General features: G+C 40.2%; 2 long non-coding RNA genes across 2 annotated transcripts; one reads left to right on the plus strand and one right to left on the minus strand.

Moving 5' to 3' along the window:
- Positions 1-3,017: 3,017 nt before the first annotated feature.
- On the minus strand, positions 3,018-11,755 carry LOC111757427 (uncharacterized). Its single transcript, XR_010047020.1, has 2 exons — positions 11,618-11,755; positions 3,018-8,692 (listed from the first exon to the last, which is right to left on the minus strand). It is a non-coding gene; the product is annotated as an uncharacterized LOC111757427 (long non-coding RNA).
- LOC111757426 (uncharacterized) lies at positions 10,725-13,406 on the plus strand. The gene is made up of 2 exons (XR_002791774.2): positions 10,725-11,109; positions 11,669-13,406. It is a non-coding gene; the product is annotated as an uncharacterized LOC111757426 (long non-coding RNA).
- The last annotated feature ends 10,363 nt before the right edge of the window (positions 13,407-23,769 follow it).

Consider the following 23,769-nt stretch of genomic DNA (forward strand, 5'->3'; position numbering starts at 1 on the left):
TTTGAGCACTAATTATTGGCCATTTAGGTTTTTTTTACTAACATGCCTGTTCAAGTTTTTTGCCCATTTTTCTGATTGAATCATCTTTCTTTTTTATATATTAGTACCATTTATTTAAAAGGCCATAAAAGAATTTTAATTAAATCTAAATAAATCTTAACATAGTTGGGCAGCATCTCCATGAAGAGAGCAAGAGAAAAGTACAAAGACAATTCTTTACATAGCCTCTCTTTGCAAATGGCTCCAAAGAAAATTAGTTAAAGTTTTTTTCTCTGAACAAGTCAATAACTGCAGAGAGAAATGCATGTAGGAAAATCTCTGCATTCCTCGTGCATTCACTGAAAATGTGACTGCAAGCCCAAGTCCATCTTTAAATGGCAATAATGTACCTGAAATAGATCATTTAGGGAGTGGAAACTCATTATTGGAGCCAACGTGGCCATCGACACTTGTTAGCTTGTCTTTGAAGAACAAAATACTGAGAAACAAGTGCTTAAAATGAATGAAATTGTATCAAATTCTTGATGTAATGAAAATGCTTGGGGCTCTGGGCCAGAGCATAGATTTGGACCATGCATTGGACTTCTTTCCAGGGTCTTAAATTTAAACGACTAGAATTATTTTTAAAGCACCATCCTACACAGCCTTTTGGAATAAAAGCATGATTTTTAACTTTTACAAAACTTAATACTACATAAAGAAATACACCTTCTTTGACCTCATTCATGTGATACAGAAAAGAAGACAGCACATCGTAGTGTATACACAGCATGTAGTAAAGACATCTCTTACAGCCTCCTTGATCCACAACACACATATGCACACACTCCAGGCACATGTGCAGAGACACATTATATATACACGTACAATATACACATATACACACAGGCGCATATACATAAATACACATATATGCACTATACATGCATTCATACACAATACATATGCACGTATATAGAAATATAATATATACATGATATATATAATGTATACAAATATATATTTGTATATATATGCACAGAAAATATACACACTATACATACATGCACACAAATATACATATATACAGGCATATGCACACATGTGTATAGACATATTACATGTACATACATACACACACAACTGACACTTGCCTAAAAAACCCAAAGGAAATATACATATTTATCAAGTACTATAAAGGTATTTACCTTCACCTCTAAAGACACTAAATATACTATGAAACTTCTAAACCTTTAGTTTCTCCACCAAAGTACCTACACCCTATGATGAATAAAATCATTATGTATAGCAAACATATACTAACAAAAAGGGCTTAGAAAATAAAAGAACAAAGGAACCATTTTAGAACTACTAGTATGTGTAAAATTTAATTATCTAGAAATTGAAGTCAGTTGCAGTTTTCAAAGTATAAAAGTAGACTTCAAATTATTATTTATTTTAAGAACATCACACATCTAAAAATAGACTTATATCAAGATAAAAGCATTTAGGAGGAAAATATGTCAGGACTCTCGCTGGTTTTAAATAAACAAATGTCACTAACAGTAAGAGAGTCACTATGAGATCCATACAACTAGGAAAGACTCCTTTCCAAAGAAGCAGAATTAAGTTGCCTTCAAAGCCCAGCCCAGTCAGCTCCTCAGGGCTCCATGAATGTCAGTGACCAGCTGCTTAGGGATGCAGCCACTCTGGAGTCTGCATTTCTAGACATTTACCCATAAGCCCTGTGCCCACAGCTCCAAATCTGAATGGGGAGGTAACACCTGCAAATACAGACTTCTCAGTTCTGTGACCAAGTCCCATCATCATTGGCCAAGCCCCATTGGTCCAAGATCCTGGTCATGAGGAAGAACCCAGCACCAGCAATCATCAGTCACTGCCAGGAGCACCTGGTGTTTAGGATACTTGCTTTCGGGGGATCACTTTTATTTCTGTGTTACTCTCCTTGCATCAGCCTGTATGACAAACCTTCTCTTGTGATTTTGATTTAGAATATCCCATCATTTGCCAACAGTACACAAAAATACTCCCAGCAGATCTTCCCCATGGCATGGAAATCCTTGAAGATGCTGCTATTACATTCTCAGGCTCTGCTCTTGTGACAGTGTTGTTGTAGACAATGTTTCCCAGAATTCTTTGGGTCTCTTCCATGCTTGTCCTCCGTTTCTCAATTCAGATATTCTTGTGGAGCCTCTAATAAGCAGCAACTGACAAAGGGGAGTCTCTAGTGACCAAGAAGAATTGTAGATCCCAAAGTACCTTCTACTGGAGCCATGTTACCATTTGCAAGCACAGTGTAACCTCCGGAGTATCCCAGACAAATAGAGATCAAAGAGCCCAAATCCTGCTTTCACAACTCTTGCTTTCAAGGGAAGGAAGCCTAGAATGGGGCAATTACCTTGCAACAGCTTCTGGCCACCAGCGAACAATTTAAAGCTTATGGTTATAATGAGCCTGGATCCAACTGGGAGTGCATGTGTGGGGCATTCTCTGCTGTCTCTGAACTTCAGTGATGTCACATCAGTGACCACTTTGCTAGTTTTTTAGAGGGCTTTTATCATCATCATCATGATCTCCAAATAAGTGATATAACTGCTGAGTACAAACCCAAATTAATTAAGCATTAAACAAACTACAAAAAAAGTTAGTTGCTTGTGTGCATTTCTTAGGATATTTTTCTGTACCTATAGGATAATGACACAATTGAAGCAAAACCATAATGAAAGATATTCACAATTTAGCAGTTAGTGTTACACGGGAATGTTCATTCCATCTACCAAGAAGAGCATTCCACATATGTTCAGTGTAAATTGTGACTATGAGGTTAGTGGGTTTAGCTGAATCCCATTAGCTTATGTGGATCATCAATCTCACTATGAGTTGGATGAAAACAACAGTGTGGGGGGAAGACACAGCCCCAGAGAAACAGGATTTGACTAGCACCTCCTAAACTATCTAGTACCCACTGAGAAATAAGATTAATTGCTCATGCATGAGCTATTTGTAGCCAAGATTTTTCTGTCTGATAAGATAGACAAAGGTCTACCTATCCCACCAGGCCTGAAAGCCATTTCCACGGCTTTATCCCTGCTCTTATAACCTAACCCAACTGAGCAGAAATGGGCCCCACCTGAGCCATGGGCTTACTCCCAATTTTGGTGCTTCCCCAGCACTCAGCTCTCTTTGTTACAGTCCATAGCACAGACTACTCTCTCGTTTGACCTCTGCCCAGACTCTGACCCGTGCTTCAGCCTGCTATGAACATCTTACTTGACTTGCTAGCACCCGTCTTTATGGATACAACTTCTTGCCTGAAGTCCACATGATCCATCATCCCATGGCACCACCTGTTTCTTAAAAAGGTTCCCCCAGGACTGCCTTTCTCATCCATCACCCCAAACTCATAACTGAAAACAACAGCACTGGCATCTTGGAACAGCCCACTTTAAGCCTGTACTGCACTCTATAGAAGCTTGGTGGAAGTTAACCAGCCTCACCTCAGTTTGTGCGGCACAATCCTCTGGTCCCTTTATTGTATGACAGCTCGTAAGCTCTGGGAAGGATGTTATATAGCCAGCAGCATTTTCCTTTGGGCTTTTCCAAGACAGCATCTTGTAAATAGCTACAGAGAACTGCAGAAATAGTTGATCCCTTTTTAAAAAATAAAAAAGAGCATTCCTAGCAAGCACAGTAGCACACCCCAATGGTCCCAGCACTCTAGGGGACTGAGGCAGAAGGACTGCAACTTTGAGTCCAGCCCCGGCAACTCAGCAATTTAATAAGATCCTGTCTCACAATTTAAAAGACGTTTTTTAAAGACTGATAATATAACTTATTACAAAGGTCTTGGGTTCAATAACTAGCCCCTCAAAAATTAAATAGGCATTTTTCTGTGGCTTCCATGATCCTTCTGGATTTGTCCAACATTTATATGGTATGAATATTATCTGCCCATAGCTATTTATATGTACAGTCAAGAGGTATGAAGATGCTGTGCTCAGTGGATCCTGCTCTTAAAAGTTCTACTTGGCAGATGCAATTAGCACCAAGTCTTCCTGCCAATGTGATAGTGACCCACTGAGCAGAGGTCACCTGGCTGTTGAGGTGGGCGTGCAATTAACGGGCAGTTAATAGTTGTGGACAGAGGATCTGAAAGGGAATTCTAATTGCACAGCAGTTTTATAGTTATGAACTGGCCACAGGGAGCTGGGCTCCCCTTTTGCTCCTGCCCTAACTTACATGATGTCACACTGCCTGGATCCTATGCAGTTTATTTTTTCCCCAACATAAGGAGAAAGTTAACCCTGCAGTCTCTTCTCTCTTCACCCCAAATCTTCCATGTTTTCATAAATGTGCATGACTCAGAAATCAGATAGCTGCTTAGGAATTGGAAAAATTCTAACACAGGCAACAATTACCAACTGCTGCTTCCATAGAATTTTCTGCTGGACTTAGACATGCATTATCTCAGCATCTGAATTCACTATGTCATTCAGTCATCACAGTCTTTCCAAGAACTTGATATATTGGTCTCATTTCACAGAGGAGGGGAAAGTTCTCAGAGAAGTTAACTGACTTTGTTAGGATCATAGCACTAATAAATAACAGAGCAGAGACTTCATTCCAAACAGGACAGAACCAAACGTACTCCAACAAAAACAAAATAAGAAGCTTTGGAACCTCCTCTTATAATCCTCAGTATCCAAATCTTTGCATGTGTCCCCTCCCTGCTCACTCTCCTTTCCCAATTTGCCCCCTTTTCTGTTTTTTAAAATCCATGTGGCACTGTGCCTTTGGCTTGTATGAGAGGTCAGTGTCTTGTTTTATAGTTCCGCATCCAGCCTTTGCAACAAGATGAGAGTCAATAATTTTTAAAAAGCACATATGCATTACTTAGCAGCTGCTCACAACATGAAAGGTAAGTGAAGAAATGACTCAAAGAGGGCAAGATTTGGCTTAAAAGAGTGACTTTGTAAGACAATCATATATAATCCTCCGTACCCAGACACACACACCTAATGTGAGTCATCTATAATTTTGCTGAGGTCACCTTTGTGTCCCAAGGGCTTCTTCTGGCTTGCAGCAGTATCTACCTCATCACTCAGCCTTTGGGTGATGCTCTCATGGAAGCAAAACAGTTTTATTTCTTTGAGAAAAAAAAAGTGCTATTACTACCCAATAGATAACTTCAAATGAGTGGCAGTTATATATGTGGCAAGTTCTAAGAAAGTAGATTTTTTTTACAAATTAGAGAATGTTCCAGTTCAGAATCATTCCATGAGCATGGCCATCATATTCTGTGTTTGAAAATAATACAGGTAGTACACTCAATCCTCATCACTCGCATATTCCATAATTGTGAAATAGTCTACTCATGAAATTCAGTTGTAACTCCAAATCAGTACTTGTGACACTTTTGTGGCTATTCACCAACACCTGTGTAGAGAAGAGTTTGAGTGCCTGACATGCACGTTCCCAGCTGAGGTTGAATAAGGCGATTCTCGCTTCTTGTTTGATTTCTCATGCTATAAGTAAGTGTTCCTTCCACAGTGCCACAGTTTTCATATTGTGTGCTTTGGGTTGGTGAAGTTATCACTTAATATTCCACAGCAGCAAAACACTTTCTTGTGTTTCTAAGTACAAGACTGCTCTGATGGGCCTTTCTTCAGGGTTGAGTTATAGTGCTGTTGGCCACGAGTTCGATGTTAAGGAAATAACAATATACTTAATAAGGAGTCTTTAAACAAGAACACATATAAAACAAGGCTGTGTATTGATCAGTTGAGGAAAATGGTAAGAGGCTTGCAGGAACCTATGGCCCTATTTCTTCTAGGACCAGTGGCTCAGTGTTCACTAATTTGGTGTCCGTAGTGACTTTATGAAGCATAACTACTGCGACAATGAAAACCAATGTACTTCCAAATATAACAATTCCTAATAATGCCTTGAGACATTTCTTGGGACTTCCAGGGAGGTCTGGCACTGCTGACCTCAGGCCATTTTCTGCATGAAAGATGAGAACTTACAAAACCATCCTCATCCCTGTGCTGTCATGGGCAGATTTTCCCTATATTTAGTTCCACTGGGTAATCATGGAGCTTCCAAGGTCTCCTCCTGCTGGGAGATGGTCGGAGAAGATCTCCTTGATCTCAAGAGTGTCCACCTTTATTGAAATGACCCACCTTAAGGTAACAAGTGTGCCCAGATCAAAAGGAAAACACCTTAGAATTGGCAGAGAGGAGAACAAGCTCCCTATGGCATAGCTTAAGGGAAACAGGCCACTTTTCTAATAACAACCTTGAACTGTTAATTTTGTGTTTCCTCCCAGAAATTCCACAAAGGAAGTTCAGCTTTAGCCAGAGCTGCTAATTAACTCTAAAGTTTCTACCGCATCAGCAAACACCTAAAGACCACCCTAGTGCTTGTCTCTCTCCTGACAGAAGTCAAAAACTGATGTAGGTGAGAATTGCACCATAGGAAATCCCTTGTTCTCTATGGGAAATGGTTGCTATATTTCCCTCAGCTTGATTATTTTGGAGACCTTGTGATCTTACACCTGAAAAAACATTATTTATGATAGTATAAAAATAGTAATGTTAATTTATTAAGGACCCAATTCATGTCAGGACTTTGCTGGATACCAGGAACACAGGTATAAAAGGCACTCTCCCTCTGAGCATCTCAAGTTCAAATGGGAAAATTTGGTCATTGTAAAAGAGGGATAAAAACTGTGAGGAAAGGAAAGGGGAGAAGGTTTGTGGCCACACAGAATACAGAGTGGAGGCTGGGAAGAGGGTGTGCTTTTTGCTTGAACAGAATGCTGAAGGTGGAGAGGAATTCCCAGAATGATGTAAGTAAACCAGGCATGATGGCTCACACCTACAATCCCATCATTTGGAAGGCTGAGGCATGAGAACTGCAAGGTCAGGACCTGCCTGGGCTGCACAGCAAGTTCAAGTCTGGTCTGGACTACATCGTAAGACCTGTGTGGAAAAAAACAAATGAAGGAAGTAGAGTTGAACAGCCTTCAAGTTGGGACCATGGTATGAAACCTTAGAGCACTGGTGGCAAACCTATGGAATGGGTGCGTCAGCGGGCTGTTTGCTATCACTGAATGCTCTAAAAGGTTTCCTACAGATATGGATGAGTTCCAAGACATCTGTGATGCAGAGCATAGAGTGGAAAGTGCAAGTTACGAGAAGGAAGACTAGAGAGCGGCAAGAGCAACTGCAAGTATCCTGGAAGGCCAAGCAGGAAAGTGGACTCCTCTGAAGGATCTAACAGGGGCCAGCAGGGCAGGCCATCATATCTAGATCAGTTAAAGTAGTACAGTGAATGCATCCCAGGCCAGGCACCTCTGAGAATGAAGATAACCAGTAAGCTTTTGGAAAAGCCACCAGGAAAATAAACCAAGGGAGGAGAAGAAAGAACACAAATCATGTATAATCCTCTGTATCTAGATACAGAACCTAATGGGAATCATCTATAATTTTGCTGAGTCACCTTTAAATCCTAGGCTCTGGAGGCCTGGCAATTTGACTTACTCCAGCTTCCAGCAGCATCTAACTCATCACCAGCCAGTACAAACTCCTGGGTTGAGTTCAGGAGAGTGGTTTGGGCTAGAGGTGATGACTTGATGACTTGATAATACATGTTTTGATGACCATGGACGCCAATGGCTTGTGTTACACAAAGCAAAGTGTGTACAATTGAGAAGAGAAGACAGCCACAGAAATCCTGTGCAGGAACACTAACATTTGAGGGATTAAGAGAGGAAGAGCGGTCTGAGATGAAGCCTGAATACAAGTAGCCAGAAATGGATAGAGAATGCAATAGTGTCAGGTAAAGCCAAGATGAGTTTTATGAAGGAGGATGAGATCAACAAAACACAATGATGCATCAGGGAAGGGAAGCCCAGTTTAATGGAGTACGCCATGCCTTGTGGAGTTTTTAGAGGGGAAGCAGGAAAGAAAGCAGATTGCCTGGAGCAGAGATACAATGAGGAATGAAGAAGTAAATGTAGGCAGCATATGAGTAAGTTTGAGCTTCAGAGGAGCAGAGAGGAGAAGCAAGTGGAGGAGGATGGAAAGGTGGGAAGAGTTACCTCTGCACTGCTGGGGGGAACAAGCTCAGCTGCTGCCAGGACACAAGGAGCATGTTCAAATGGTACAAGCTACAAATGGAAAAGGTCACATGATGGGAAACTCCTCGTGAGGAAGTGAGGGGTATGAAAGAGACTCAAGACTCAAGGAGGCTTTGGGTGAGGACTTCTAAAAAGGATCTCTCTGGTAAGGACCTAGGGAGAATAATAACATGGCATCAGATTAAGATCCAGACCACCTATGACTTCCTCTCACTAGCTTTTCACCTGAGGCAGGGCCTCTCTCAGAGCCTGAGTATTCTCATCTGTAAAGTAAGGCAAATACTGTCTGTATCCCCCGTATCGCTGGCTATAGTGAGAATTAAACAGCATAATACGTGTGAAGAGCACCTTGGAAATTTGAAAGCTCGTACGGCTGTGAGACGTTGCTGGGTGAGAAGAGGGGCCTTCTAGCTGCCCCTGCCACTGGCTGAAGTGCCATTTTCTGTTGAAGTTATTTCAGGCACCACGGAAAGCCTTTCTTCCAAACTGCAGGCAGGATCTCTTCCGGGGACTCCTATCTTTCCCTTTATCCGCTCAAGAGGGAGAGTTCTGTGGATGCAGAAAAGACAGTAAAAAAAAACTTAAAATAGCTCCAGTTGCTAATCACTTTTACAATGACAGAAATATGCATGAAAACTGGACAAACATTATTTTCTAGATATTTACTCTTCCCTATTATAACCCTTTGGCAAAAAATCTTTGTAAGGTCACTATCTTAGAGAAAAGATGATGTGACACCATATCTGCTGACATGGCAGTATCACAGAGTAAACAAGTTATATAGATATCTATGTTCCTCCTTTTTATTATTTTAAATTAATACTTCCCTCCTAGCCCAATAAAATGTATACTTTCATGATGTTTCCATGTTGTTGCTAGCATCTCTATTTTTAATTAAAACACCTGTACTAGATAATTTAGACTAAAAACAGATATTGCAAACTGGCATTTTGCAGGTCAAGACTGTCTTTGCAAATTTGTTTTATTTAACCCATAGATTTTTTTAAGTTGATGCTTTATATTTAAACACACCACTCTCTACCACCTATTAAAATGTTGGAAGCTCAGAAAACACAAGATAGGGAGCCTATTCCCAAAACCCCAGGTGACCAGAGCTGAGGGGCTCTGTTCTCAAGACCCCCACTCCTCCTCTACAGACTCCTCAAGCTGGTTCCCACAGTTCCTAGAGATTTCCAAGGACCCAACCCTAATTTGAAACCAAACCAGTAAAGCACAATGGAAGGGAAGCAGTGTGTTTCTGAGTATAGAGTGGTTAAAATAAAGAAAAAGCAAGAAAAATTTCACCAGCCCAAATACTTCATGTACAGTGCTTGGCTCTCAGCTCCAAGACATCATTCTGCCCACCCCAGTAAGGGACGCTACAGGAGTGGAAGTCAGATAGTTTCCACTGTGTGCTTCCTCGTGTGATAGAGATCAAAACAAATGAAGCTATTGCCTTTGCAGAAGACCTGATGCATAGCCCAAAAAGACAGATTTTTTTTAATTACTTCAAAGGCAGAGGCAGTTTACCCAAAGATTCCAGAATGCTCTTCCTACCCTTACAGGGTCAAGAAACTGATAACCTGTGCCTGAGTGGCAAGACATCTGGTAGACCACACTTCTCTTTTGGAGTTAGGAAAATAAAGCTCATTCCAGGTTTATTGATACAGACCTACTGGTCACGGCCGGCCTGTGCCACAGAGAAGAAATATTCCCAAGCAGTGCATTCTTTGGCTCTTGTCAAGTGGTCTGTTGTCTGTGGAATTTCCTATTCTCCGGTCTCAAAGCAGAAAGCAGTCTGCCCCCACCCCTCCCGTTTTGGCCGTCATGAGGCTTAAAGAGGATCATTTGTTTTCATTACAGCCCTTGAAACCCTTCCTTCCCTCCTCATTAATGAATTTCCAGTCTTTCATCAAAAAACAAAAACAAAAAAACAAACACAAAAAAGGATCTGGCAGAGGACGCAGTTAAGTGGCTGGCGCGCATGGCTGTGCCGGCTGTAGGAGAGGAGACGGCCATTTACTGATCGCAAGGAGGGGTTGACATCCTTGGTTAGTATGCTAATTTCATCTCCTGCATTTAACATTCAGATCAGGTCTGTACAGGCCCTCCAGAGCCGCAGAGTCCAGGGATGGGTGGCTGTCTGCCTTGCAGCATTGAACATGCTCTGCATGAATTACCTAAATACCCAAACATTCTGTCTGTGCGGGCTTCGCTCTTTCCCTCCCTCTCGGAGAGACACACAGATGACACAGAGCGGCGCACATGCAAGCACACACTCCACATCATGCCAACACATGCATGCACAGATGCTACAGACACAGGTCTCTGTGTCTGCATGACTGATGACTGAATGTAGTCACCCTCGTCTGGCTTAATTTCCCCTCCTTTGGGTCTCCTAGGCTTGCTTCTGCAGGATGAATTTCTCCTGCTCAGGAAACTTGGACTGTACTGGGGACTCCAAACTAAGAAAGGAACATGAAGATAAAAACCCATTCAGAAGAAAGATATCTTATCTATTTGACCTTCCAGTTCCAGAAATTCTAAAACAGCCCAGTTCCACTCATGAGAAAGAGATCCACAGAGTTCAGTTAACTGAACACCCAAAAGAAGGAGAATCCAGTTCGCTCGATTCCTTAGGGGCTCCACTTGTGTGGGACAGTACTAAAAGAGTCCTTTTGTGGTTAGTTTTGGACTCACCAAGCCACGGCTGGGTGACAACAGAAGAGGAATCACAAATATTATCCAAATGGCAAAGACGATTGCCTGGCACACTTGCCAGCAGCCCAGCCAATGGAAATCTGAATTTCCTTAACCTCCTTTTCTCCAACCTATTTCTGTAACATCGCGGCAGCTTCCTGGAGACAGCCAGAGAATCCACAGCTCCTAGTATCAGAAGGCACAGGTAGGGGTGGCTTTGAGCAATTTTGAGCAAGCCGAAGGCTCCAATTAAAAGGAAAGGACAGGTTGGTTTTTACTGTTTTGGTTTGGCTGGCTTGGGGGCTCGGGTTTTATTTGTTTATTTTTTCTCAATGTATGCTATAACATGTAAGCTGGCATGCTGTGACTCCTTCCCCTGGATACTCCGCGGGTCCTGTCCTCTTGTGCCCACACAATATCCCATGTTCATCTGAGGAACTCCGGGCAATCCCTATCAGAGCCTCCCACCTCAGCGATGGGTGTTTTTTTCTGAGCTACAGACTTGATTTGCCTTGATTTTTTTTTTTTTTTGGCTCTGGTCCAAGATGTTTTCCAGTCATCATTTCACTGTCTTTTCCCGTAATCCCTTTTTTAAACATTGCCAACAATTAGTCGATTTATCTCCACCACCAACCACCACCTCCCACCCCCATATGCACGCAAACACACACTCCACTGAGCCCCCATCACTGTCTTGTTTTGCCTTGAAGTATAAGAAATTACAGCTTCTCATTAGCTGGAGAGCACGTTTGGAAGGGCTTTGTGTTTACTCACTTAGTAAGTGATGCTGGCCTTTTTAATTATTCTCCCTCCGCGTGCCATCAGAGAGCGGCAAGCTGTTCAAGTCAAACCGAATGACTGCATATCCTCCGCGAGGCAGTTGGAAGGAATCGTGTTTTACCTCACTACTGCTGCGCTCCTCCTCGCCTGTCAGCCAGCCAAGGGATCCCCCAAAGCTCTTACGTAGGAGATACCAAATCTGTGAGTCACTTTGCAATCCCAGAGCAGAGCAAGTCCACTGTATTTTGCACGCAACCACAGAGCCAAGATGGGGGTTTCCTCGGAGTCATCAAGATGAGGTCTCGGGACCCAGATGCCCAGCCAGCCCTGGCTTCTTGTTTCTTGCTGTTGCTCCCTCTTTCTCTTCCTCCTTGACCATGCCTTCACCTGGAAGCGTTCTGCTGTGTTCCTCTTCCTCTCTGTGCTGCTGACAGCCACAGACCCAGCCAGAGCTGGGTCCCTCTCGCCTTCTGTTAGTTTTCTTCCCCTGCAGCAGCCTTTGGCTGCTACCTCTGCGAGCTGGATCACCAAAGACACACGACTCACTCACAATGAATAATCAATACGGATATTGATCTGGGGAAAATGTTTGTAAATTCCTGAAAGGGAATCAGGAGCAGGGGCCAGGGAGGCTCGTGGGGGACGACGCTGCAGTGCTCAGGGCGCCAGGAGGCAGAACCGCTCTTGGATCCCCAGGTTTTGCTGGCTCCAAGGTGACGGTACCGGAATGCGTGCGGATGGACGAGGGCGCGCGCGTGTGAGCACAGTGCTGCCTTCTCATTTCTCTACAGCTGCTTCCCCCGAAGAATCAAGAGCCAAATGGTCGGGAGCCCCCGTCAGCGCCATGTCTTGGCTGCGGGCCAGCACTGTTTTGTTTTCATTATCACACGCTACTTTGCAATTTGCATAAATACAGGGTTATTTTTTATCGTGTCGCCCAAAAGATAGGAAAAAAAAAAAAAAATAGAAGTCTTTGTTGTGTGCAAGGGGGGCTTGCTGCCTACTCATCGGGACTGAAGATTTACCTCCCAGGCAGGGCTTTGGAGCCGGTGTAGAGGGCTTCAGGAGAAATAGGGCAAAAAAGTGATAATCACAGAGAAAATGAATGCAGGAGAGAAAGAAAGAATTTAATGAAAGCTGCAGGGCACTCAGCTCGGTCGGGGAAACCAAGTGTTAAGGACCCACTTTCCTTGGTGGAGAAGTGGTAGGGTCTTAGACAAGGAGGGAGAGGTCTCTGGCCAGGGGCCTGGTGAGAGGCACTACGGATTGTGTGGGAATGAACCGTGGTGCATGAGGCGAGAGCCACGTACCCCAGAGAGCACGCGCTGGCTTTAGCCCCATGGCCATCCAAGATGCGGAAACCTGAGCACAGATGGAGCCGGGTCTCTCAGCTGATGGCTTTCCCGTAGCTCAGAGCTTTTACTCCTGGTCATTTTCTTTACCTTCCCTGCAGTAGTTCAGTTACACTCCCTGAATTGTACCCAGCCAAGCTTTGAATGGAATTTGCCACCTCCCCTTAGCTCTCTTGCCCTCAGAAGAGTGGGCACAGCGCATGATAAGCCGTGGCTTTGTCCTGCATACTCCTCTTGGCTGTGGCCATGAGGCCTCAGACTCCCGAAGTCGTGCCCCAAAGCAGTACAGGACGTGCTCACCGCAGGAAAACCTTCCGGCTCTCTTGGCCTTTGGGTGATCGGCATCCCCCCGACTGTGCCCTCTGGTCCTTTCTTCTCTCCCTCCTCACTCTGTTTTTGCAATCTGGTAATAAAATGTCTCTTTGGAATCATTCTACCTTTTCTCCAATTGCTCTATCTCCTCCTGACCCGGGACAGAAGGGATGTGTCACCTTTGAGATAACCGTCTGGTGTAAGACCTCCACATGGAGATTCAATGCCAATACCTTGTCCTAAAAGCCAGTACCAGCAGCAGGAGCACTAGGGGGTTTCCCTCCTTTCTGGCTTCTGATTAGCTCCTGCAATCCAATTAGCAGACAAATTTATAGCACCCAGGCTGAGGTGCCCCTGCTCATCACAGCAGCTCAAACTGGCCCCTAAATTCTGCGGGTACTGTAATTACAGCGGCAGGCCTTCTTGAAGAGCTCTCCCATGAAGGTATAATTGAATATCAAAATTAAAGAAGAGGCCAACCAAGGTGTCACTTGTGTATTATCAGGGAGGCGGGAAACAGGCCGAGGACAGTCCCTGTCAGCTCCCTCTCTGCATTCACACATGGTTCTAGTGGCGTCCATGAGGCCAGGTAGGCTAGAACTGAGCCTCACGGAGAACTCAGAAATGGCCAAATCATGGCACACCCATGAATTTTTTTTCATATCCCTGAATCATTTATTGTGAACTTCCAGGCTCTCAGAGACTAATTTCATGGCTCTACTCCATATGCCCCCCAAATAATTAAAATGTTTTAAAATCTCCATGAAGAGAAATGTCATTATCTTCTTGGCGTTCCATTCCAGTTGGGCACAGCCATGATACTGTCATATCTTTGCATCTATCTACAATTTCATTCTAAATTTACCCTTACATTCATCAATCTCTAGTGACTATCTCTCCATTCATTTAGCCACATTCATTTATATATCAACTATTTATTCTGCTTCCCAGTTGTCTATTCATCCATGTGCATTTCAGTATCCATTTTCTAACCATGTATTGATCTATGAATATCTTTCTATTATCTGTCATCTACTTGTCTATCCATTTGTGTCTCTTTTAATTCATTCGTCTCTATTACCCATCTATCTGTTTTTCTATCTATTCATTAATCTACTCATGTATCTATCCATTCAATCATCTATCATTTGCTGATCAGTTACCAATCTCTTTTCATTTTGTGCCTTTTGTTAGCTGTGATCTTAACAGAATTTCAAATTCACATTCTCAACCATTTTTTAAGCTTAAACAACACCCAATTTCCAAATGAAGTCTGTAAGAGCTATATACCTGGCCATCTCGTCTCTGGCTTAAAAGAATGAGCCAAAGAAGTAACTCAGTAAAGCCACATGATTTTAAATGAGTTAGAAATTACAAAAACAATATTTTATCCTAGAATCCTGGAGCATTTTTCTTGTTTAATAGAAATATACATTTCTACTCTCTTTTAACATACCTTTAGAAGAGGGGCATTTTAGATAATATGTACACATTAATCTCAGTCTGCGATATCTAACACTGAGCGACCTTCATGCAAATGATCCATTCCAATCAGAGGTAACTTGAGATTACTTTTATCATAAATAAAACGCATTCATCTAAGATGGCAGAGAAGATACGTTTTTTGGGGTTTCTCCTGTATCCAGATAATGAGTCAAGAAGCAATTGAGAAATAAAAATAGGTTTTCCTCTCATTATTTTTATCCAAAATATATTTAAAAGTCTGGGATGAAACTGATGATTGAGAACCTCAGAATGACACCTACTCTTTTAGCTCCAAAAAAGATGTCCAGCAAAGCATCACTGCTTGAGGAAAGATGTGAATGAATGAACCTCACGTATGTTTATAATAGAAACTCCAGCTTCTTGCTGTGATCCAGGAGGACTGAGTGCAGGCCATGGCTCAGTTTTATCTGTATTTCTAAGAAATCATTTCCCAAACTGTACTCCAGGTCAGAATCCTAATTGTGCCACAAATCTTTTCACCATCACTAATATTCTTAGTTTTCAGGCAGTATTATCACTTAAGGAATCAAGGTTTTTGGTCTTTGTTTGTTTCGAATTAAAGCTTTGGAAGTACAGGCAATACTTTATACCAAAGGGCTTCGTGTCCCTGGATTCAACTACCCTCCGATTAAAAACATTTCAAAAAGAAATTTTGCAACTGTACTGATATGTACGGACGTTTTTGCCATTATTTCCTGTGCAATATCACAACTATTTACATAGAATCTACACTGAAATGACATTATAAATAAGCTAGAAATGATTTAAATATATGCAAGGATGTACATAGGTTATATTCAAACAGCTACACCATTGTATATCGGAGGCCTGAGCATCCTTGGATTTTGGTGGTTGAGGGGATCCTGGAACTAACCCTTTGCAGGCAACCAGAAAAAGACTATAACCAATAAGGCTTAGAGTTGTAAGGAAAAAGCAAGGACCCAAACTATGATATCCTAAAGGGAAAAAAAAAAAAGAAGAAAAAGGGGTAGATGAAAAACTACCTGATTCTTCTTCTTACGTTATTTTCAAGGAGTCTGTTGTAATCATAAATGAGATTGCATGGACTCATGTAGGTATAATAGACACAATGCCTAGAACCCACACACTTTTAGGAGCCCAGGGAAGTATTTTAATTTCCTTTCAAAACATTTTTTTAAAAAAATAAACCTTTGGGTCAGAAAAATTTTCTAACATACAAGAGTAATATTGTTCACATTCATCTTTATACTAACATGATCCTAAAATATGCCTTAATAATTTTCACAGAAAGAGAGAGGCCCTTATAGGCAAAAGCACACAGGCCCCATTAAAGCCACACATAATGTGGCTCTGACATCACCCAGATTACCTACAATTTAGTTGCTGTGCCCAAAAGAGCGTCTTTGGTTAAAGATCCATTCAAGAGCCAGGGTCCAAACCCTGATGCCACTGCTTGCCAAAGTCACTGAACTTGATTCTCACTTTGCCTCCCTATAATAACTTGGAGGTAATAACAGTAACAGAAGCATAGGGATATTGTGAAGATTAAGTCAAAGTATGCATGTCAGGTCCTTAGCATCGAGCTCACACATAATGAGGGCTCAAAAAAATTTGTTACAATAATTGCCCTTATTGTTATTGTTTTAACTTTGATGTGTTGGCTACAAATACCTAGCTCTTTGTGATCCAGCAAGTATGACTACATCAATTTTTCACTTTAAAAAATTATATTATGTTTTAGTCACCAAGGAAGTAAGAAAAAGGTGGTAGCTGAAGTTTTGCTCTACTCTAGAAATCTGAAAATTTTCTCTCCAAAAAGTAATAAATTCTGTACTCTCCACCTGGAGTCAGGTCTTTATTCCATATTGTAAAACTCCTTTAATAAATCAGCATCATCTCTCTTGATCAAATATTTGATTGTTCCCTCACCTAAAACAATTCTGCAAAAACCTTATTAAGAACCACAGGTTAAAAAGAGTATTGTCAAAACTTTCTCTCTCCTTTTCTCTCTTTACTTTATTATCTCCTCATTTTTTTTCTCATTTAACTCCAATTATGAGATGCTAAGTGCTTTTGGAAATTTCATTGTTAATATCTTCTTACAGTGCTATTAACGTAAATCAAGTTTAATAGTGTCCCAGCAAGTGTAAAAGCAATCAAAAATTCAGTACTCACGAATCATTCTGTAATTTCAGCATAAAATGTTAATAGAAATAATATCTAATACCATAAAATATCGGTAAATTCAACTTTAAATATAGGTGATGAATTACTTCACTATCCTATAGCATTTGTAGAATATTCTAGTATGAAGTCCTTAATTGGTGGAGCCAGACCTCAGTCATTCTCGGGCTGCCAAAGTCTCCTCTTACCAGCCAATCCCAACAGAGTTCACAGTTAACACAAGGTATTTCTTCATCCCTAACACCCTGAGTTCTTTGGTGATCAGGAAAAATGACTCAGGATCAAAGTGGGAAGTACAATTTGAAGGGATTGAAATGAATGCAAAACATTGTGGTTCAATTCTAAGAACACTGATCACTTGCTGCAAGGCCTTGTGTCCCATGCCACCACCAAAAATGACTAAGAGACAGGCTAGTTCTGTGGATCTCATGTCTCATGGGACAAACCAAGGCCAAGACTGTACAGTTAACAATATTACAAGCAGAGTGATGAAAATACAGTTAGTTTTACATGTGCCCATAGGAAACTTCCTAGCTAGGAGTTGGCCACTTAATTTTTAAAACTGACCAAAATAGGGACACACACAGAAGAAAGTTGTTTTAAATATTTTAACTTTAAACAACATGTTCATTCATTTGCCAACCCATAGGGCAAAGCCATTTCGTTGAGCAAGCTCCTTAGAGAGATCATACTGTCTTTCAGTATGAACCACTGTCATATTGCTTGTCTATAGTTTCTAGTTTCTGTCACTTCGAAGTGGAGGGAGAAGGGAAGACACTCAGGAAGCAAACAGAGTGCAGAATTTTCCAGGTGTAGTTGTCCTTCCTGTGTGGCAATTTTTAGTGACTTACCTGTGTTTATAGAAGTAGAACAGTTGTCATAGCTACATCTCTTTTTTTAGCCATACATTCCCCCAGAGTAATATTTTATTTAATTAAACCATGAGCATCACGGTATTGTGGGAAGCAGAAGCAGAAATTTCACAAGTTTGAGCCTCATTTGGACAACTTAGTGACTTAGTAAGATTCTGTCTCAAAATACAGAAAGGGCTGGGAATGCAGGTAACTCAGTGAAAAGGCCCTGGGTTCAATCCGCAGTACCGTCACCACCAAAAAAATAGATACATAAACTTCAACAAGAATAACTTCCCCTAAGAGGTAGATGAAGAAATACAATTGATTCCTACGAAGGAATTGATTCAATTGTATTGAAATACAATTGATTCCTACAGCTCACATGGTAGGGCCAGGATTACTCAGGTGCTGGAGACCTGGACCAACTGCAGTACAATAGGCATCCATCAGTGTTCAAAGGGAACAGAAAATGACCATCAGTCCAGATAACTAGTTGGAGTGGAAGTTGTATAAGGAGCCAGAAATAAATGAAGTAATATTGAGTCAGAACAAGAACCCACTGGAATCAATATTCAGCCCATGCTTAGATCTTACTACGAAGAACTCAGTTTGCATGGGCCAGGACAACAGGAAATCAGAGAGTACCTCCCATACCGCTAACTGAACACGTTACCATGGATCTGACCTCCAGATATTTATTCAAATCTTCTTAAACTTGGCTTTATTTATAACCTAAAGGCTATTAAAAAAAAAAGCCCACTTCTTATCTATTGTAGCTATACTTTCTGTTTTTGTCCAAAAAAGAGCTTTTGTTAAACCAGTACTTCTGCAATTGTGTAATGCATGTCCATGATGATGTGGAAGACTGGTTTAATAATACATTAATAATTTTTTAATTTTAACATTTATCTATATTTCAATATATGTAACCAATATATAATGTCATGATTTCACAGATGTTATATCTAAGGATGAGGTCAAATCTTTTTTTTCCTTTCATTACTGAGAAATAAACTTGAGACCTTTACACTGAGCTACATCCATGGCCTGTTTGTTTGCTTTTAAGACAGGGTCTCACCAAATCACTAAATTGCGTAAGGTTGGCCCAAACTTACAGTCTTCCTGCCTCAGCCTTCCAGAATGCTGGGATTATAGGTGTACACCACCACACTCACCTAAATCTATTTTAGTGAATTGTGTGAGTCCATCAAAAAAAATAGTAAATCACAACAGTGGTGGTATAGATTAAAAAAAAACTCATAAAGATGATTGCAGTAAAATTATTGAAGTTTGAAGAAACAACAGTTTAAGCTTTCAGAGATATCTCCAATTTAGAATATTCTGCAGGGGCTGGGGATTTAGCATAAATGCCTGCCTTGCAAGCGCGCAGTCGTGAGTTCAATCTCCGGGTACAAAAAAAAAAAAAAAATATTCTGCAATTAAGCTACCACAATCAGGCTTTTCAAACAGAAAGTCCTGGAAGGTAGTCTGTGTTCACTTTTTGATTTTATGTCACTTTCTGTTGTGCCCTTACTATCTTCGTCCATCTGGTTGAAATTTTCAAGCTTCTATTCATAGGCTTGTGTTTTAAAAAGACTCCTGAGAGAACCTCTTTTTAGTGCTTGAAGGTGGCTGGTGTAGCTTTTCATCAATCTGGTGACAATGGAGTCCTTTATCGTACAAATGAAACTCTCTTGGCCACGTTTCTGTGAAATCTCTTCTTTACAGGCTGCAGCTAGACAGATGATAGCAAGCCCTAGGAAACAGTCCTTGAGGAATCCTGACTTGTTCGGCTTGACTTCTCCTGGTTAAGTGAGCCCCATCTGCTCTCCAGAATGCTGTCCTTGGAAGTTCCTTGTCAAACACATCAGTGCAACCACAGAGGAGTGCCCCTACTGTACGGCTGGCTGCAACAAGAAAAATTTTCAACTGTTACATGTACACTGTGCTGTTAAATTCACCTTTTTAAGTAGGCTTTATTTTTTAGGACAGGTTATCTCTGCCCCTACACATACACAGCCTGCCCTGTTGTCACCTTCCCATTCTAGAGTGGTACATTTCTTCCAATTGATGAACCTCTGTTGACCTAACAATATCACCCAAAGTCCATTGTTTACATTGGGGTTCCTTCTTGGTATTATATCTTCCATGTGCTAAAACAAGTTCCTAAAGAGATATATCTACCATTGTAGTATCAAACCACCCTAGAACACCCCCATATTTTGCCTCTTCAATCCTCCCCTACCAATCCCTGGCAACCACCAATCTTTTTACTATCTGAATTTTTGTTTTACTTTGTTTTTTCTTTTTTTCCAGAATGTTACATAGTTGAAATCATACAATATATAACCTTTTCACTGTCCTCTTTCACTTAGTAATATACATTTAAGATTCATCCCTGTCTTTTCATGGCTTGACAGTTCGTTTCCTTTTACCATTGAATAGAATTTCTTTCTCTGATTGTACCACATTTTATTCATCCACCTACTGAAAGACATATCATTGGTTTACAAATTTTGGCAATTGTATATAAAGTTTCCTTAAAAATATGTCTGCAAATATTTGTATGGACATATTTTCAACTCATTTTGAGTAAATACCAATGAGGAAGTCTGCTGGCTTATCTGGAAGAACAGTTTTGTAACAAACTGTCAAACTTTCTTCCAAACGTGTCTGCACTATTTTGCATTCCACCTGCAATGAATGGGAGTTCGTCTTGCTCCAAATCTTCACAACATCTGATTTGATTTTGTCACTCTCCCAGATTTGGGCTATTCTGATATGCTGGTAGTGGAATCCTACTGATGTTTTAATTTGAGTTTGCGTACCAACATGGTGAAAAACAGTTTCTCATATACTTATTTGACATCTGTATGTTTTCCTCACTGAGCTATCTGTTAAGGTCTTTGGTGACTTTTTAATTAGATTGCTTGTTTTCTTATTGTTGAACTTTGAGAGTTCTTTATATAATTTGAGCAACAATCCTAAATGAGTTATGTCATTTACAAATATTTCTCCTATTTTGTGGGTTGTTTTTTATCTTCTTGAGAGTATCTTTCACAAAGCAAAGATTTTTTTTTTATTTTAGTCACATTCAACTTACCAATTTTATCTATGGAACTTACCTTTCATGTTGGATCTTAAAAAGTCATCCCCAAACCCTAAGTCTTCTAGATTTTCTCCTATGTTTTCTTCTAGGAGTTTTATAGTTTTTGTTTAACTAAGACTGCAATTTATTTTGAGTTAACTATTGTGAAGGGCATGATGTCTGTGTCTAGATTCAGTTTTGCATTAGATGTCCAGCTGTTCTGGCTCCAGTTGTTGAAGAGACTATTCTTTTCTCCACTGTAGTCTTTGCTTCTTTTTTCAAACATCTGTTGACTATCCTCATGTGAGTCTACTTCAGGCTGTCTGTTCTGTTCCATTTATCCATTTGTCACGCTTCTCACCCATAGTACACAGCTTCAATCACTGTAGCTCTAGAGTAAGTCTTGAAGTCAAGTAGTGTTAATCCTCCAACTTTATTCTTCTCATTTAATCTTATGTTGAGCATTTGGGATTCTTTGTATCTCCATATAAGCTTTGGAACCAGCTTGCCAATAACCACAAAATAACTTTGTGAAGTTTCAACTGAGATTTCATTGAATCTATAAATCAAGTTGAGAAGAACTGACATCTTGCTAATAGTGCGCCTTCCAATCCATGAACATGCAATATCTCTCCATTTATTTCTTTGATTTCTTGCATCAAAGTTTTCCATATATATTCTGCACATAATTAGTTAGATTTATACACATATATTTCATTTTTGATGGCTCTATTGTAAATAGCATTGTATTTTCAACTTTACATTCTACTTTTTTGTTGCTGGTATGTAGGAAAGCTGTTGACTTTGATATAATTCCCTTGAAGTCTATAATCTTACTATGATCACTTAATTCCAGGAAGTTTTTCATCATTTCTTTCATATTTTCTACGTAGACCATTATGGCTTCTGGGAATAAAAATTTATGATTAAAGAGAAAGTAGTAATACTTTAAAGCCAAGAAGTTTAAACATGTATTTTTGTAGTATATGAACCTTACTATATAAGGAGAGATTATTCAGTAAGTATATTGTTCATCCTTTGGAAATAACTATAGCCAGCAGTGAATATTTTAGATAATGAACTATTATAAAAGTGTAAGAAAATGGAACAAGAGATTACTAGGAAACAATTAGAGATGTGTAAAAAGTAAAGTTCATCACTGACTTATGGGTAATAGGTAAACATTTTCAGTATCCTAAGTATCCAAAACTAAGGGATATGTTAAAGAAAACATAGCATTTCATACAGTAATATATGTGTTGCTATGCTGTAAAGTGATACTTAAGATATGGAAAGTATATATAGCACATCAAAAAGGGATTTTACAAAATAATGTAGATAAGAGGTACCAATTTTATTTTTAAATCTATAAAAGTATACATCTTTTAAAATAAAATATATTCATATATAAATAATCTATAAAAATATATTTATATATATAAGTATATAAAATATATATACCAAAATTGTCACTGTGAATAGAGGTATTATACAGTGGTTTTCATATTCTTTTTTGTATTTTTTACATTTTCCAAATTTTCTACAATGGGTCTATACAGCATTTGTAAGCAAAAATATATGTAAGTATAGATATGTATATTTATTACAAAGCATGACACAACAGTTTGACATACAGATTTAGTTTTATTTATGAACCATTTGGCTTTAATGCTACCAATTTTTTAATTCTAGAAGCAGATTTATTTAGTAAACCCTGTTTTCTATTATGATCATGGCCATAGATTGAGAAGTTATGATTAGCCGCATTCTCCTCTTGGAAGTATCCCATATGGAGTTGGGTCTTCCCAGAATCTGAATATAAATATACAAGACTAAGACAGTATCAAAATAATTTAATCATCCTGAGTTGATTTAGAAGGAATCTCATAATCCCTTAATGCTCCAGTGTTTTCATTTCCAACAACAATGACCCTGCACAGAAAAAGCACAGAGGTGAGAGTGAACAGATGTGTCCACATCACTGCCCAGCTGAGCTCTCCCGAGCACTTCCTGACCCTATCCTCTCTCTAATACCCCTCTCTCTTCAAATTTGGGGGCATTTAGAGTATGTACCTCATCCTTTGAAATTCACCAGCTCCTTCCCCTTCCTCCAGTCTTCCAGAAGTTCATTCTGAATTTCCTAAGTCCTTCCCACAGTCCTGACCAAAGAAGAAAGTTCGTGCTCAAGCTCAGTCTTCGAGGAAACAAGTTCAGTGCAGGCATTCAAATATGCAACAATCGGGTTCTCTTGCATTTTCCAAGAGTTTTTGTCCCTAAGGAACTCCATGGTGCATCACCCACAGGGATGAACATGGGGTTCCCTTGCTCTCATCACAGGGCTTCTGCCTAGGTTTAGAGCTTGCCCCATACAGGATATGTCTAAAAATCCCCTGGGGTGATGTTATCCTGAATATACCTTCTCTCACACACACACAAACACATCCATCACCAGTGTGCCACCAAAGAGAATTCAGGGACTGCATATCATACAGAGCATCTTTGTGAAAATTATAAAATAGGGACTGTTTTTGGGGAAAAAAAACTTGAAATCACAACCCTCCTCAGCACACTTGGCCCCACAGACCTTTGTCTTGGCAAGCAGAGTGCAGTGAACATACATTTTGCCTCCCACTGACCTTCTTGACCAAGTACCTCTTTGTAGCAAAGGATTGATTCTATACTCAAAGAATTTTAGAAAATTCTGCATACCAATCTGTCCTTACATATCATAATATTGGGGTATTAAAGGCTCTGAGACTATCTGTCTACCAAGATCCATGTGATTTCCTTTAATCTAGCAATCCTCTTGGAAATCATTCCTTTTTTTTTAATTGATTTATACTTTACCTAGGTTTCCCCAGTCATATT

This window comes from Cavia porcellus, unplaced genomic scaffold (genome assembly GCF_034190915.1).
Source record: "Cavia porcellus strain 051 isolate PalLab524CR breed Dunkin Hartley unplaced genomic scaffold, mCavPor4.1 scaffold_4, whole genome shotgun sequence".
Lineage (NCBI taxonomy): Eukaryota > Metazoa > Chordata > Mammalia > Rodentia > Caviidae > Cavia > Cavia porcellus.